The sequence below is a fragment of the Astatotilapia calliptera genome, chromosome 7, assembly GCF_964374335.1.
Source record: "Astatotilapia calliptera chromosome 7, fAstCal68.1, whole genome shotgun sequence".
NCBI lineage: Eukaryota > Metazoa > Chordata > Actinopteri > Cichliformes > Cichlidae > Astatotilapia > Astatotilapia calliptera.
This window is the reverse complement of record NC_137428.1, coordinates 57,802,915-57,817,494: the sequence shown is the minus strand read 5'-3', so window position 1 is coordinate 57,817,494 and position 14,580 is coordinate 57,802,915. Positions and strand designations below refer to the sequence as shown.

Here is a 14,580-nt window from a genome sequence, read left to right as displayed (position 1 = left end):
AATGATGCCAAAGGTGGGTCATCAAACTTCCCGTCGATACCTTGTAGTGAAGACTGATTCAAACAGTTCAGAAAAGAAATTACAGAGACAGCTTTTGTAATTGGGATTTAATGATTTTTTTAATGCGCAGATTTTGCAGAGCACCTGACACGTAAAAACTCACTAGTTGTAGATTCTCAAGTTTAAACCTCCAACAAACTAAATGTTGGAACGTTTGAAGCATTTCTACAAAAAACAAGCACAATAGCTTTCCATTTTCAGACCAAATTATCAATCGATGTAATGAAGAAATAAAGAATAAGCATACATGCTCTCAGAGTAGTTTATAGGCTATCCCTGAAATCTTACACTAAATATCACAGGCTCTCATTAAAGTTAAGTAATGTTAGGCTCCACCATAATATAGAAAATTAGGAAATCATCTTTTGGTCATACACAGCTTGTTCACCCTCTGGGAAACAAAAGGGCCGTTTCAATGCCAATGAACTCTCTGGGGTGTCATAAAACTGACCTGTCATTGAAAATGCCAAAAGGACATGTAGCAAATCTTTCCCCTGTAGGAAACACAGCCACAAGGCTTCATCGATCCCATTGTGATGACAATTTTATGACATTACACAGTTGATATACTTATAAAGTGTCCTGCAAAAACAACAGGTACACTGAAGATAAAGGTGAATGAGACATTTCATAAGATTTACCCGCAATAGTCCCACTATACTACACTATTTGCTTTTATGTCATCTGTTCTTCCCTATCAGCTGTTATGGTTATTTTCATGGTGGACTTTACGAACTTCAAACTCATTAAATTTACTTACTGAGTTTGTATGAGAGCCCAGCACGTCTCTACTTACTTTTACCACAGATTAAGAACAATCTCTTTAAGACTGTGACGTTGGTCGACTATGTAGTGTGACAGCCATGAAGCTTGCAGCCCCGCTGTTCTGTACTTGGCAACTAAAGAGCCAACTTAAAGAGGTGCTTTTGAGTGTTAGGCCCAGGATTTATAGTGACAGTCTATTTGAGAGATTTCCTGTGGTGTCATTTATAGAGCTTCAAGGAGGAGTCTCCCAAACTGGACACACTGGACAAATAGGAATCCATTGTGCAAAAAATCTGATTTCTTCTCCCATAAGGGGGCAGGGATAGCTCAGTAGGTAAAGTGGTCGCCCCATGATCGGAAGGTCGGCGGTTCGAATCCACTTAACGGCTACCCTGAGGTACCCCTGAGCAAGGTACCGTCCCTACACACTGCTCCCCGGGCGCCTGCTTAGTGGGCTGCCCACTGCTTCACTGAGTGAATGGGTCAAATGCAGAGAAAAACAAGTAATTTCCCCATGGGGATCAATAAAGTATCCATTATTATTATTATTATAACTTCAAGTGTGAAAACAAAAATCCTGCATTCATTGGATCACTGTGTACACGCCAAATGGATCAATATAAATAAAATTGCATTATCAATAATATGGTCCCTCAAAGTAATGTTCTCTAGAGAACCCAGCCAATATGGGACTTTTAAGACCAATAGCAATACTGATATTTGATTATTTAACTGGTCCAATATATTGGCCGATATTTTGGCCAAACAAACAGATTTACCACCAAGTTCTGCTTGAACCAACTGATTGTTTATGGAGGGCCTTGACTGTCAAAATACATGAATGAAATACATAATTCAATAATTAATTAAATATGTAAATAATTAATTAAGTGTCAATTGATTAAAACTGTAAATAAATAAATTAATAAAAGTTTTAAACAAAATGAATTGACAATTATTCATATTTAATTAATTAATTGATTTTAATCATGTAATGTGTGGCGGGACGCAGTCTGCGATGATGTTGCAGGTGAGATGGACGCACCTGCACAGCAATTGCAATCGCGCCTTGCCGGCTTAAAAGTCTGACTGTTTAATGTTGTTGTGTTGTTGATGTGTGTGGCAGCCGACAGAGTGTCTTTGCAACAGCAACGATGTGCAAAAGTGTGTGTGAATAAACAATGCTGAAAAGCATAAGAATGTCATCAGGTCTGCTGTGGGTTCTTTACATAATGGCACATTGAATTATTTAATACATTTAATTCAATATCATTTAATTATGTTTTTATTGAATTTGGCACTCAAGGACTCCACAGTTGTGTTTGTGGCACTTCAAACTCATGTGCTCCTAACAAAGAAGGTGCAGAGTGACTTCTTCTGGTGGAGTCAATGCTCATCACACGGCTGAAGGGTGTTTCTCCCATCTTTTCTTTATTTGTTAAATTTGAACTTTTTAGCTTTACGAATGCCATCTTCAATAAATTGGCCCAACCAACACTCGAAAATTGAAGTAAATGTAGTGTGTAGTGAAAATTCTTAATCTCTCTTAAAAATAAAATAGAACTGAAACAGTTTAATAATCAACATTAACAATTTGCAAACAACCCCCTCCAGGGGCAAGGGTACCTAGACCCGGTTTGTAGAGTACGCTTGGGGAGTGTGATCGTGTGTACAGCGTCTCTTTATGTCTGTCTCCACGTTGGTTGAGTGTGGAGTAAGTGCATATGAGAGCATGAGGGTGGGATGGATGTTTGTATATGTGTGTGTCTGTATTTCTGTGTCTATATGTCAGGTTGGGTGTCAGGTGCCACCTCTCTGGGGACATCTTAGGCCCTCCAAGGTTTGGAGGCCTATCTCCCCCTACCACCACTTCCCCTGCCAGTGGCGGACTCCCTCAGACATCGGTGCGTTGGTGGTTCTTTGTGTCCGGGGATGGGCGTCCAGATACACACCGGCTCACTCCTTGGCGGCCGCATATCGGGGCCTGGAGCCTGGGGCTCGCTCGGGCCACTTCGGAGGTGGGGTGCCCCCGGCCTCTCGGCCTGGGGCTCGGTCACTCAGGCACGGCTGGCTGCCGGCGGAGCTCACGGGCGCGTCACTGCAACTCCCCCTGGCTTCTGCTCCGCGGCTGCTGAGTGACCCCTCATCTGGGACTCTCCTCAGCTCTTTCTGGGACAGTGGCGCGGCTGCCCCTCTGTTGGTCTTCCTTGGTCTCTTGTGTTCTGGGGGCCTCTGGATGTCTGGAGTTTTACCTGCTTCATGACCTGGAGGATGGGGCTGTGGCCCCCCCACACCCTCTAGCAGATCATTACATGAAGGAACCTTTTAAAAAAAACAAAAAACAAGCGCGTCCATGCTCACAGGTGTACACACGGGTGATCACACCCACAAACTACACCCTTTTTGGCTCCTACCTCAAAGCACACTGTGTTCTGTTGATCTTATGTGCTGCACAATAATGTTTAACATTTAGTATTTACTGTCATATTCCCATATATCATTGTGATGCTGTTTATTCTATTACTCTTGTTCTCTTCTGCTTGTTTTCTTTTTTCTTTCTCAGCAGGTGACCCAGGTGATTGATATATGCATTTTTTTTTTAAAAGAAAAGAAAAAAAAAAAAACGATTTGCAAACAAAAATCAAATTCACAATCATGGGAGTGCTGAAGCCTATCCATGCTGCCACAGGGCAAGAGATGGGGTACACTCTGGACAGGCTGCCAGTCTGCGAGGATGAAATAGAGAAACATTCACACCAATGACCAATTTACGACCAATTAACCTAACCAAAGCCCACGTATATCTTTGGATATACATGGAGGAGGAAGCTGACGTATCCAAAGATAACGCCAAACAGGGGGAACATGCAACCTCCACACAGAAAGGCTCCAGTCTGCATTTGAACCCAAGATCATTTCACTGTGAGACAACGGTGCCAACCACTGTTCTACCCTTTGACTCAATCTTTCAACCCTTTCATTTTCCATGGAAAAAAATGGCAATGATTGGTTCAAGCCCATCAAATTCCTTCACAGTCCTTCCTTTTCGTCTTCTCTGAAAGTAAACCTATCATGCTGGGATTAAGAATTTTTCTTAAGCAGCTGACATCTTAAAAAAAAAGTAATCATTACAAATGGGAATAGACATTTTTCACTATTTTCTACAGACAGAAAATGCGAACTATTAAGAGTAAGAACAACAACTACAGCACTGAATGTGCTTTTACACGTGTTTGACAGATGATTTGCAAAAAGCCGTGCTGCTGTCATGTAAGTGTCATAGGAAACACCTAGCTGTGAGGGATCTTTTGATGCACATGTCTGTGTCATCTGTGTGGACAGCTTGAAAGAACTTTTCTGTAAGTTGACTTCAGCTTGTTCAGGTCTCAGAGTCTCAGCCTTTGACAGCACAAGCCTCAGTGGCTAACCTTGCCGGAGGTTAACCGCAAGGAAAATGAAGAACCCCGGAACATAATTAGTTTGCATGCTTAATTAAAAGCTGGTATTTTGAGAGCAATCTGATTGTACAGCTAATATAAATTAAGCCTCTTAGGATGAATCTCCAGGAGGGGAGCAAAAAATAGAAATTTCAAAAGTAGCTGTGAGAACTCTTCTGGCCGTCTTTCACTTCCACGCAGCTTTGCTTGATCTCCTGGGGGAGACACAGTGCTGATTGTCTTAAAAGCCACAGAAGCTAAAGGTTAGAAATGTTTCATACTGGGGTCCAGTACACCATGTGATAAGACAAAGCAGTGTTTAAATGAGTTTGTAAGCAATCAAGACGTTTTTCAATAGAAGACGGGGAACCGCACTGCTAAAACAAGTAACCATGTTTCCACACAGCCATGACAGATAATGTCCAAGAAACCAAAGAAAGACAAAATGAACATCACACTAAACTACATATAGTGCGATGATCCTAACATTTTGTCTCATGCTATGAATCCAGCATAGACCTTTCCTTTAAAATAGTATGCCTTCACTTCTTGCTGAAACTCCAAGGATGTGGCAGCTTAAATTTGGCTTGAGCCAAGATAGCAAAAAAGAAAAAAAAAAGGCTTTGGTCAGTGAGAGAGGTGATTTTACATTTAAAAATTATCCATTACATTTAAAAATTCATAATGTACAAAAAGCCAACGAGTAATTGTGTTCAGTAATCATGAGTTCAGTATTGACCAAAGCAGTCGTGTTTATGATTTTTACCATAACTAAGCAGCCCTGCCCTCAAGGATCTAATATAAACCTTGATGGATAAATCAATCCTTTTCTCTCCCTGGTATTCCTGTGACATTAGCGTTCCTTAAAGCGGATGATAAAGTAGCTGACAGTGAAGATGAGAGAGGAGAAGAGCCGAGCAGAACCTTTCTGTACTTTTACAGCACCAGTCTCTTATTCTTGCTCCTTTGAATACAAGAGAGTGTGCAGATGAATGGTCACAGAAGAAGGCTTAACATAATTATAGCACATAACAGGCAAAGCATAGGGTGGCAAATATGTTTTAACTTTCATCACAACGGTGCCCTGCTTCAAACACGTCTTTGACAGTCTCATAGCAACAGCCGTATCCATGAGCAGCACTCTTTTAGCCTCTCTTAGTCCGGCCCATGCTCTTTATTTCATGCCCTTTGAATGAAGGTAGGCAACTTGTTGCAGGACACGTACAATGTAAAGATAGCACTCAGTCTTCCTCAGTCTCAAATTCATCTTCAGCTGTCTCCCACACAGCTTACATAAGGTATTGATTTGAGTGTGCCAGACTTCAAATGGAAAAACAAGTGAGTAAGAAGCAACTCTGAATAGCTTTAACAAATAAAATTTTAAAGATTTATCCAAAACAAAGATTAGTAACTCAACATCACAGAGCCAATTGACACCTTGCGGTGAAAAAGAGCAACAAAGTCTAGTAAACATAAAAAACCCAAAAACTGAAGTAAAGCATCATGAGACAAGCAGGTGCTATGATATAAAAAGGACAACATAAAAACATTTTTATGTAAATTATTTTCAAATCATGTAGAGCCATGTCAACAAAGGCACACCCCCTCCAATTCAATTCCTTGATGCTTTTCTTTTTTCCAGCTTTCTGTTGTAGATTTGCTCCCATGCTTGAGTCCAGTTGCCTGACCCAGTTTCAGTTCAATCTTTAGCTGTCAGACAGATGGCCTTCCGTATGACTCTACAACACGTTGGTATGGAGACGACTTCATGGTCGACTCAATGACAGGAAGGTGCCCAGCGGCCATAGATCAATACCAATCATCACCCTTCCACAACCGTGGCCTGACAGTTGGTATGAGGTGTTTGCGCTAATATGCTGTGTAGCATTCCAGCCGGACTTTATTCAGACGATGCACTCAATGATCATTACGGATGGACCATGGTGGGGTATTCCAACCCATTTATTCACAAATTGCCATAGACACATCGTAAGAGCTGTAACCATAACATAAAACAAACATTCACTTGATATAACCACGTTTCTGTTATGCTAATCAATTCACAGAAAAGGCACAGGAGGTGCTAGCATCAGCCTGCTAGATCGCTCATAAACTTATTAACAATCAAGTAATACATTTACAAATTGTCCGAAATGTAAACAACAAGTACAACACACAAACATACCTGTTCGCCTTCCAGCTAGATGCTAATTTTAAGATGGATGGAAAACGATAACCTTCTCATTTAATCCTTTCTGCGGCAAGCAGTTGCGGTACGATCTTCCTTCCCGGAAGTTGCCCGTTACGAATTTCAAAATAAGAGTTTAATCTATATTATAAGGTATAATTCGTTCAGGGATTTAACTATTTGAAAAATATCAAATAAACAAATAATCTGGGTCATTTACACTCCCACCAAATCATTAGTGTTCAAAAACATAACTCCATAAACATAGGAAGAAAGAACACAATGATTTCATAATACAAATAATGACCAAACAACAGAAGCATAGTATGCAAGGAATGGACTAGTCACCTTCCAACAATAAGACTAGTTTTTGAACTGGCCGTTCGAGCACTGACCGCTTAGTAAGACGTTCACCATTTTTGCCAAGTTTCCTGTCACCTAGACAGAGCTTCACTCTCCTAACCAGTCCATCTCTGTCCATTGTAGTCTCTACGACTCTTCCCAACCTCCATTCATTTCTGGGCAAGTCTTCATCCTTCATTATGACTATATCCCCGATCTGCAGGTTTCTCTTTGGGGTGTGCCAGCGTTGTCTAAAGGCAATGTTGGCTAAGTACTCTTTCTGCCAACGGCTCCAGAACTGCTCGGCCAAATATTGTACGTGGCGCCATCTCTTTCTCGCATACATATCTTCCCTTATGAACTTGCCGGGGGGAGGAAGGGCCATGGTAGGCTTCAGGGTAAGTAAGTGGTTTGGTGTCAGTGGCTCAAGACTGTTGGGATCATGTAGGTTTTCAATAGTGAGAGGACGACTATTAACTATCGTCATTGCTTCATAGAAGAATGCTCGGAGGGAAGCATCAGGTAGGTTTCCAGGTGAGAGTCCAAGGGTCGCGTTGAGAACACTCCTGACTGTTCTAATTTGACGCTCCCACACTCCACCAACATGACTTGATCCAGGAGCATTTAGGATGAAGTCACACTGCTTCTTAGAAAGGAAGTTCGTCAGTTTATCACCATCTAATTCCGTGAGGGCTTCCTGCAGTTCATTCTTGGCTCCTAGGAAGTTACTGCCTTGGTCAGATTTGATCTGGCGTACGGCTCCACGTATAGCAATGAAGCAGCGCAGTCCAATTATGAATGAGTCTGTAGATAGATCCTCCAGCATTTCAATATGGATGGCTCTGGAGGAGAAGCAGGTGAAAAGGAGACCATATCGTTTTCGCACACTACGTCCTTGCTTGCTATAGAAGGGTCCAAAGCAATCCATTCCACAGTAGGTAAAGGGTGGAGATGGATTTACTCGCTCTGGAGGGAGATCGGCCATTTTCTGTTCTTCAGTCCGTCTCCGAAGCTTCCGACAAACTACACATCGGCGAAGATAGGATGCAACCGTCCTGCCAATTCCTGGTATCCAGTAACCTCTTGTCCTAATTGCACTGAGAGTCATCCCCTTGCCTTGATGTTTGACTTCTTCATGACAGTATGCTATGATCATCCTTGTAACATGATGTTCCTTTGGAATGATGGTAGGGTGTTTAACTGAGAGAGGAAGGTTTGAATCACGGAGTCGACCTCCCACCTTAATCACACCATTGTTGTCCAAGAAGGGGTTGAGGTGATGTAGCTTGTTATGAGGTGGCAGCTGACAACCTTTCTTCAGTAGCCGCACTTCCTCCGAATATGTTTGTCTCTGCAGATCTTTGATGATGAGGCGCTCGGCTTCTTCTCTTTCCTGCACTGTAGAGAGGCCGATTGACTTATCCTTGTTGATCCTTCGAAGAATGCGAGCCACTGCACAGATGGCACGAGTCCAGGATGAGAACTTTGCCAGCCGATAAGTAAGAGAATCTTGTTCTACAGTTTCCGTGTTTAGAGTCCGTGTTTCCTTAACTTCTGGATCTCCGACTGACAGTTCCGGAGCCACCTCTTCTGAGAGGTCAACTCCCTTTTCCCATAGAAATGCAGGGCCGGTAAACCAGTCCGATGATATTAGCTCATGGACAAAACAACCTCTAGAAGCACGATCCGCAGGATTCTGGTCAGTAGGGACGTATCTCCATTGCCTTTGATTCGTGTAGAGATGTATCTTCTGGATACGGTTGGCTACGAATGTATGAAAACGTCGAGCCTCATTATTGATGTACCCTAGTACAACCTTGGAATCGGTCCAAAAATGCTCTTCAATGTCCGCATATCCAAGTTCTTCCTTCAAAACATTGCTGGTTTTCACAGAGATGACTGCAGCCGTCAACTCTAATCTTGGGATCGTGGTGACCTTTGTTGGGGCGACACGAGATTTGGCCATGACTAAAGCACAGTGGATGTCTCCTTCTTCATTGCTAAGCCTCAGATATGAACACTGTCCATAGCCAGTAGTGCTTGCGTCGGAGAAGTGATGTAACTCACGTTTAATAACCCTTCCGAAATCTGCCGGGGCATAACTTCGGGGTATATTTATCCTCTCCAAGTTGTTGAGGTCGTTTTTCCATTTCTCCCACCGTGGACGAAGTTCGTTGGTTAGAGGGTCGTCCCAACCTGTTCCATGGCAGCACATCTGCTGCAGCACTTCCTTTCCAATGAGCAAAAAGGGGGCTATGAGACCCAAGGGATCGTACAGGGATGCAACAATGGACAATATGCCTCGACGTGTTGCAGGCTGTTCCTTAAGGTTGGTGCTGATCTTCAGGCAGTCTGATTCGACGTGCCATTGGATACCCAACGCTCTCTCTGAAGGTAAGTTATCAAAGGCAAGGTTGAGGTCTTTAATGTCTGATGCACGTTCAGTTGCTGGTATGCTTACCAGGACAGCTTTGTCATTGGACACAAACTTGTGGAGCCTAAGACCACCCAGGGCACAAAGTTTTCTGGCTTCTTCTGCTAACTTGATAGCCTTCTCTGAGCTGTCTGTACTTGTGACTCCATCGTCGACATAGAAATTTCTCAGAATGAACTGAGAGCCTAATGGGTACCGGTCTTTATTTTCTGTAGCCAAATGCTTCAATCCGTAGTTTGCACAGCCAGGCGATGAGGCTGCGCCAAAGATATGCACCCTCATACGGTATTCTTGGGGCTGTGCACCGAGATCTCCTTTCTTCCACCAAAGGAAGCGCAGGTAATCCTGGTCTGACTTCTTCACATGAAATTGGTGAAACATTTTCTCTATGTCGCACATCAATGCAGTGGAGTGCAACCGGAAGCGAAGAAGTACACCGTTGAGATTGTTCATCAGGTCAGGACCAGTGAGCAGATGATCATTCAAACTGGTTCCCTTGTACTTGGCAGAGCAGTCGAACACCACGCGCAGTTTGCCTGGCTTCTTGTCGTGGAATACACCGTGATGAGGTATGTACCATTTTTCGCCCTCTTTCCCATCATCGTGGACTTCCTCTGCATCACCCCTTTCTATGACCTCCTCCATGAACTTGATATACTGTTCTTTGTACCCTTCATCCTTTAACAGCTTCCTCTTTAGATGGCTCAGACGTATGACTGCAAGCTGTTTGTTGTCAGGTAGGGTAGGTCTCTCCTTAAAGGGCAACGGCATCTCGTAGTGACCTAGACTGTTCTTTTCGATGTGGTTCTTGAGTTTGTCCAGGAACAGGATGTCCTCCTGAGACACTGGTTTGCCGTCTTCCTTAGCATCCTTAAAGTCAGACTCTAGAATGCGAATGGCATCTGCCGGAGTGACTGGTGGGAGCTCCCTGACTGCAACTCGGAAGCACTGTCCCGCCGTACTTGAGGTGTCGGGGCATGTCGACGTACCACCAACTATGCTCCATCCTAAGTCGGTACGAATTGCATAAGGCTCATCGTCTCCTCCCATTATGACGTCTCTTGGTGCCATTGCTCGTGCGCAGTTATAGCCTATCAATAAACCAACCTCACAGTCCTGTAGAGGTGTAATCTCTTCTATGACCTTGGAGAGATGATTCCACCTTTTAGCTGTCTCGCATGTTGGGATATGGGCTCTGTTTACTGGTATGCAACCCTTGGTATAAGCAGGAGGAAGGTCGATGAGGAGGGAAGAGCGATAACCCCGAACACAAAGCCCTGAGACTCTTTGGCTCTTTACGATCACGTCGCGTCCAATCATCGTAGTTAACTTCAGCTTAACTGGACAGGAATCTGCCTTTAATACATCACTCAGTTCCTGGTCAACAAACGTCGTGTCGCTTTGCGTGTCCAGCAAGGCGTAAACCAGTTTCTCAGTTCCTGTATCCTTTTTTGACACCCACACAGGCACAATCATTGATGTGTTAGTTGGCTGTCCAGTAATCACTGACATTGAAGTTGCAGCAGCCTCCGTTTGGCCGGCATTGCTCAGGATAGTGGTTTCCTGTGGCAGAACTCTTTCCTTCTTTAAATAGTTGTCATCGTGTAAACAAGTGGGATGTTTACCCTTGCACGTGTTGCATGAGTGTCGATGTCGACAGTCTTTTGCACTATGTCCAGGTTTGGTGCAGCCATAGCAGAGCTTATGTTCTCTGACAAAATCTCGACGCTCCTCCAGAGTTTTAGCAATAAACTTGGGACATCCATGTAGTCTGTGTTGATTATTTTGACAGAAGGCACAAGGAGACCTTTCCTTTCCTTTAACTGGCTTGAGCCTCTCGGTGTCAGCCTCAGTCTGTGTGTTTAGAACGCTTGCCTTGTTCCTCTTAGGGTCTCTGCTGCCTTGTTTTGCAGTGCTCGACTCAGAGCTGCGGAGGGCATAAGCTGAGGTGATTGGATTGCAAGCAATCTCTGCCTCTGTCGCCATAAATGTGGCGAAGTCCTTAAAACTGGGGAATTCCTTATTGCCCTTTAAGGCTTCAGTAACCTTCCTGTTCCAGTGAGATGCTATCCACTCTGGTAGTTTAAGGATTAGCTTCTTATTCTCTTCACAGTCGTTCAGTATTTCGAGGCTCTTCACATGTGTCATTGCATCTTGGCAAGCGTTTAAGAAATCTGAGAAGTCTCTTAATCCTTCTGCATCTCTTGGTTGGATCTTTGGCCAATCTGTGAGCTTATCTCTGAAGGCTTTCTGTATAATAAAGGTTTGGCCATATCTGTTATCCAGTTTGTTCCACGCATCCTTATAAGCGTCGCTGTCATTCCTATAGAAAGTTCCTTCTAATGTTTTACGAGCTGGGCCGCCTACATACTTCCTCAAGTAATAAAGTTTGTCTGCTGGGGAGATGGCCTTTTTGTCAACAAGTGACATGAATGAAGTTTTCCACTCAATGAACTGAATGGGGTCCCCACTAAATACAGACGGCTCTGGAACTGGAAGTCTATTTAGAGCCATACTGTCTTGTAGGGCTTGGGCAAGGGATGACACGTTTAGGTCGGGTGGCGATGCTGTGACGGTGGGAGTTGGAGGGTTGATAGCAGGGGGAACATGATGATTTCCCACTGAACTATTAGAGGAATGGAGACTGCCTTCCTGCGAGGCTACCTGGCTGTAGACTTGCAGTTTGGCCCGAGCAGCCCTCAAATTCTTTTCTGCTTGAAGGCGTTCAAGTCTGCGCTTTTCTACTTCCATTTTTCTGTGCTGTTCCTCTATCTTCTCCATTTGTCTCTCTTCTTCCAGCAACCCTTCAAATTCGACTTCCTTAGCAGCTAGCTCTGCTGCTGCATCCGCCTGTTTGAGTGTTAGAGTAGTGCCTTTGTGACTACGGATTGACTTTGTCACTCTAGATGCAGTGGATCCATAGATGGAGCGTGCGTAGCTGTTCTTAAGCAGCTCCCTGAGACGGCAATGTACTTGTTCTGCATCATAATCACCATCGAGATCTGACATTCTCTCGTAGGTAACTTTCATAATTTCGGCTGTAACTGCCTCACAACTGTCAACGTGACGTCTTAATTCTGGAGAAGGTGTAATGTGACTTCGTATTTCAAGGTAAGTGTTTAACACAGTTTCTTTCTCTTTCTCCAAAGAATCCATCAAAGATGCCAGCTCGCCTTTACTAATGTCTGACTTGAGCTGCTCTCTTGACTCTCGGGCTCGAATCTTCCATCTTTCGTACGTTGAGATGAACTTTCTTTCCCTTTTTCTTGCTTCCTCCTGCTGCATTTCGAGCGCCTTTGGAGTTGGGATTTTTGTTCGAGTGGAACGTCGGAGGCCTTCCTTAAGCTCACCTTGTAAGTTGTTCAACGTTTCTTCTCTGCGTTGAATTTCCTTCTCCAAAAGTTCTATTTCCGTAGTTTCTGATGTGTCTTCAAGAGACGCCTTAAGCCCTTTGATTTTATTCTGCAGGTCGACTATCTGATGCTCTAGTTCTGTTTGTGAGGAGGGAGTCTCCATTTCCTTCATGTCTATGTTATTTACTTATCTAATTTGCAGGCTTTAGTTAATGAGCTGCTTGTGGTTACTATAACTTAAAGGCTGCATTAACAGATGGGAGGAGAATCTCTGCACTTTAAACCAAGTTGAAATAGAAGCGGATAACCAACACAACATTGAGAAGAAATGTATAAAATAATAAATGCAACCTGCTAGCTGTTGCAAACTGATGTGGTAAAGTAAACCTCTTATGCTAAACACAGATCAATACACCATTACTATTGTACAGTTACAAATTGAACTAAATGCCCCTCTTTCACCCCCTTTTGGGTCAGTAGAAAGAATGATAAATATACAGTAGTGGTGGTAAATACCAATAAACAAAATTACTTCACTTGTTATTACTTCATGTCCGTTGTGTCTTAATGCAGCAGATGTCCACAGTAGTTGACGACCTTCTCTCTCCCTTTAACCACCACTGATGAGAATGAATGTCCTTTCCTTGTCGATTAGAATGAAATGTTCCATACCTTTTCTGACCGTCACATCAAACCATTAAGCCAGCTGCATGATGATTATAAAGTCTCTGTCTAGAAGACCCATAGAATGGCACTGAGTTGCTCCGTGAAATGTCTTGTCAATCCCAGACGAATAGCAACACAGCTCCGTGACTCGTCCTCGTGGTTCCGTGGTGCAGGATGGCAGCAGGATGATGCGGGGGATCAGCTCTTACTGTAGCATTCCAGCCGGACTTTATTCAGACGATGCACTCAATGATCATTACGGATGGACCATGGTGGGGTATTCCAACCCATTTATTCACAAATTGCCATAGACACATCGTAAGAGCTGTAACCATAACATAAAACAAACATTCACTTGATATAACCACGTTTCTGTTATGCTAATCAATTCACAGAAAAGGCACAGGAGGTGCTAGCATCAGCCTGCTAGATCGCTCATAAACTTATTAACAATCAAGTAATACATTTACAAATTGTCCGAAATGTAAACAACAAGTACAACACACAAACATACCTGTTCGCCTTCCAGCTAGATGCTAATTTTAAGATGGATGGAAAACGATAACCTTCTCATTTAATCCTTTCTGCGGCAAGCAGTTGCGGTACGATCTTCCTTCCCGGAAGTTGCCCGTTACGAATTTCAAAATAAGAGTTTAATCTATATTATAAGGTATAATTCGTTCAGGGATTTAACTATTTGAAAAATATCAAATAAACAAATAATCTGGGTCATTTACATGCTGTGTTTAGTTTTCGACAAACATGGTGCTGTGCGTTAAGAAGAAACACCTCAACTTTGGACAGTGTTCCAGAAAATGTGTGGTTTGTTCAGATGCAACTTTGCATCTGCTGCCATTTTCCTTTTAGAGAGAGGAAAATTTCTCTTATCAAACCTAATAAATAAGCCATACTTGTTCAGTCTTTTACTAATTGTGTTGTCATGAATTTTAAAATGTAACATACTAATCGAGACCTTTGGAGTCTGAGATGTAGTGCTTGGTTCTCTGAGCATTACACAGTCTGACCTTGGGGCGGATTTGCTTGGATTTCCACTCCTGGGAATACTGGCAGCTGTCCGCAATGTTTACTACTTGTGAATAATGCTAATGGATTTGATTAGCAGCAACTTGTTGCTACTTACCCTCCTGATTCCTATAGAAAAGGTGTATCTAATTTTTCACACACATATTATGCATTTTGGATTAGATACCTTAAATAAATAATGATACAGTGTAATTGTTGTTCATCTGAGATTTCTTTTTCCCAATTAAATGGATGTCAAACTCATTTTAAAATGCAGGCAACATACAGCCCACTCTGAGCTTATGTGGGCTG

General features: G+C 43.0%; 1 protein-coding gene and 1 long non-coding RNA gene across 5 annotated transcripts in view; both read right to left on the bottom strand.

Moving 5' to 3' along the window:
- frmd5a (FERM domain containing 5a) overlaps positions 1 to 14,580 on the bottom strand; it is a 75,416-nt gene that overhangs the window by 33,270 nt on the left and 27,566 nt on the right. The gene's annotated exons all lie outside the window — the stretch shown is intronic.
- LOC113008178 (uncharacterized) lies at positions 13,457 to 13,875 on the bottom strand. Its single transcript, XR_003269991.2, has 2 exons — positions 13,760 to 13,875; positions 13,457 to 13,570 (listed from the first exon to the last, which is right to left on the bottom strand). It is a non-coding gene; the product is annotated as an uncharacterized LOC113008178 (long non-coding RNA).